This window comes from Nothoprocta perdicaria, unplaced genomic scaffold (genome assembly GCF_003342845.1).
Source record: "Nothoprocta perdicaria isolate Ctin4 unplaced genomic scaffold, notPer1 scaffold_232, whole genome shotgun sequence".
NCBI lineage: Eukaryota > Metazoa > Chordata > Aves > Tinamiformes > Tinamidae > Nothoprocta > Nothoprocta perdicaria.
This window is the reverse complement of record NW_020455458.1, coordinates 846,269-849,951: the sequence shown is the minus strand read 5'-3', so window position 1 is coordinate 849,951 and position 3,683 is coordinate 846,269.

Genomic DNA, 3,683 nt, shown 5'->3' with positions numbered 1-3,683 from the left:
TTGTTCTAAAGAAACTTTTTTTTTCCAGTATTGGACTACTCCAGAACACCTGAAATATATTTTTTACTAAAAAAAAAAAAAGCATAAATCATAAACAAGTATTTTATTACTTTTCAATTTGGGATAACTGGAAAAAAAAAGTAAATGAACATCTGAAATAGTATTAAAGCAGCTTAAAATCCCATGCAGCTTTCATAATATTCTATTTCCAAAAATATAATGTAATCTAGTCTGTAATATGTATTATATAGATTCAGTTACATCCTTGTGACTGCATGGCATTGAGGCCTAAGTCAGCAGTTCTCAAATATGGTCCCTAGGAAGCAGACGGTTTCCTCTCAGTTTCCAGATGCTAAACTGCATTAAAGGAAGTACAACATACATTAAACACTTTTTCACATAAGTGATTGCTGCACTAATGCTAGGAAATTATGTAAGGAATGAAGGTCAGCACAATTTCTGAATAGTCAGAAACATATTACACAAGGCAATCCTTCTCTAACCATGTGGCCTCTTGCAGAAACGAGCTTAAGAACTCCTGAAACAAGCCTATTTGAAATGCAGATTTTTATTTTTCTAATGCTTTGTGTTTGTCAAGTTGCTTATATATGTTTATATAATTTGTCTGTGTTCTTCCAATCTSCTAGCCTTTTGCTTGACTGTAGTTCCTCAAGGGAGATTGAATTATAAAAGAAAAATGACATAAATCAGAAGTGCTTGTAGATTACACTGTGGAAAAAAAAATACAAAGAAACAGAACATTCTTACTTCCTAACTCTCAATTATAGAAAAATAACATCAGTGCAAAATTGCTACATTCATAATTAGTTGTCTCAGTAACTTGCTTTTGAAATGCCATGAAAAGCTTTCAAAGTGCATTTGAAATTTGAAACAGTGAAGTAGATCAAAGTGGATGTGTGTTTAGTCGCTATTATTAAGGAAGCGGGACAGTAGCTGACAGCCACAGACGATGTCAGCTGTGTGAAACTCGCAGGCTCGTTGCAGCAATACCCATGTAGCAGTATGTGTCCTGCTAGGTTTGAATGCAAGCTACGTCACCAGTTAAATGGACTGGGCTGTTTTTTCTCTCCTTCTTTGCCAAGGGTGTAGTGTTTTGGCCAAGAAACAATAAAAAATATGTAATTAGAAAGAAAAATGATATTCCTGTTAGTCATAAAGATTGTAACTTCATTACAATCTTTACAATTCATTTTTACAGATTTGCATCTGGAAAAAAAAGCAGTTTTTGAGACAAATTTTGAATTAAAAGGAGAGTAGATAAGATATAGTTAAAATGGATTAGAACATCTCTGGAACAGAGACATTCTCCAGGAGCACTTGTRTTGCTACATATACTGTCTCCATATCTTCAGTACAGAAATATTTCTACAGATAAGTGTAAATCAGAAGCAAACTTAACATCTGACAGTATCTTCTTTGTGGGAGCGATTGCAGAGATCAAGAACACTTTTTCCTCCCTTTTTCAGTGCCTTGAACAAGGAGTTCATCARCATATCAGGTTATAAGGCAAGACTATGTTTGCTAGAGCTAAATCTGGAAAGAAYGTGGCCTCCTGGAGTCACTGGCCCAGCCTTTGGCACGGAAACCTATATCCAGGAAGATGTGACTGAAAGCACAAATTCATCCTCCAATATCTATCCTTTCCTTTGTCAATTTTCCAACAGCTGCTAGTTGTCTGTCATATTAATATGCTTTCAATATACYGTGCTTGAAGCAATTGGACTAACTTGAAAACAATTTGAAAAACATGTTTATAGAGAAAGGAAAAGAAAATGACCTGTCACATCGTAGATACAATATGTTCCACATGGGAGTTCCATCAGTCTGGTCTTTACCAACTYGGTTATTTTATCATCATTCCTGGTCTCCAGTTTTCATTTTGCTGCTCTTTGTGGGATGTGGGATGTCTCTGACTTCCCATCTATCTCCTCCAAATTTTCAGTGCTCTTTGGTGCACAGTGAAGAACACAAAGTAAAGCAGCTTTAAGTGAGCAGCTTCAGCCCCCATTTGTGTGTGGGAACCTGAATGTGAGGACTGGGATGTGGTTACTTAGTGGGGGAAGGAGAGGAATGAACGGGCAGGTATTTCCTTTTGTTGCTATGAAGAGACMAAAAAAAGAACTTCTTCAAAGGATTAGTATTACTAAATGATCCAAAAGATACTGCTTTTTTTTTTTAAAATCATTTTCTTCTAATGTGGGATGAAACTTGAAACTTTTAATAAAATGATCTGCCTCCCTGCCAATGCTCATTCAAATCAGAATTTAGTGAAATATGGCAGTTAGAAAGACCACAGTTTAACATTAGCAGTATTAGGGTGGCATTTCAGAATGTATAGGAAAAGAGGCTGATTAAAAGAAACCATTCTCTCATCTTCCATTCGGCATAAAATTCATATTTGAGCTTAAGCCAGAATCCAACCTTTCCAGCACTGCCCAAACCAAGGCTGCTCTTGTGTTTACTGATATTTAACTTTCATTCTTCAAATTTTTGCACAGTAAATTTGATATACTTTCAATGTCAATAAATCAAGCTAATCACCTTAGTTTCATAAAGCTTTGAGACTGAAGAAGTAAACTCAAAAGTGCCCAAAAAAGCAATAATTATCCCTAAACTACTGTATCTTGTCATTCCTGCATAAAGTTATCCTTTGAATAGGTATTTGAGGGGAAAACTACTGTAAACCCATTGCTGACCCTTGGTACTTATTTTTCTGAGTGCTTTAACATTTTTGCAGTTAAATTCTCAAGCTTAATCCCAATATTTATAGGAAATGTGCTTTAATATTAATAGTCGAGTCTCCGGTGGGACTTCTTCTGAAATGCTGAGAACAAGATTGGTTAGCCATGGCTGGAAGCAACTTCAGACTGAAATAGCATAGAGAGAGAGAGCAACGAAGAGAGTGCATGCTCACCCCAAATTGTTTGGCTTGTTTAGTCTAGCAAAATAAAATCTAAGAAGAGATAGGTTTAGTCCTCGTAAATACAGGGCTGGAAGGAAAGTGAAGCCCTTCTTAAGTTAAGGGATAATTCTGGTGCATGAATAATTGAGTATCAGCTTACCATGAACAAATTAAGGCTATAAACTAATAAGCAATTTCTAAACATCATAAGAGTGAGAACTAGGAACAGTTTTCTGATAGGAATAGGGGAAACAACAGGCTGAACAGCCTGAAGGTGGCACTTGGCATGTTTGTGAACAGGATAACACAGTGCAAGGCCTGAGAAAACAAGGAACAAGGTCAGTTTTGAGGCACAAGTCCCCTGCTCCAGCTGGGGAACTGCATTACACAGCTCTTCTCATATGAAGGCATATATTAATCTGTGACATCAAAGGTAATAGATACAAGGCCAAATTTTCATGTATACTGAACTTTCTGGGTTTGTATCAACCATGAATTGGTTGATAAATTTATCCCAGACCTTACAAGTATGTTGTATATATGTTGTATATATATGTAAATATGTTGTAACAAATATGTTGAAGCCAATGCCCATTTTTTTAGCCTCTGGAATCTTTATGCCCCCCTCTTGTCTGTACAGAGAATACCTAACAGACTTGGCACATGTTGAAGCATCAATGTAGAGATCTTAAAGCAGCTAAAGSGAAGGGGAAAGTGGCCTACTTCTCAAGGAGATTGTGCTATGGATGAAAACTGTACT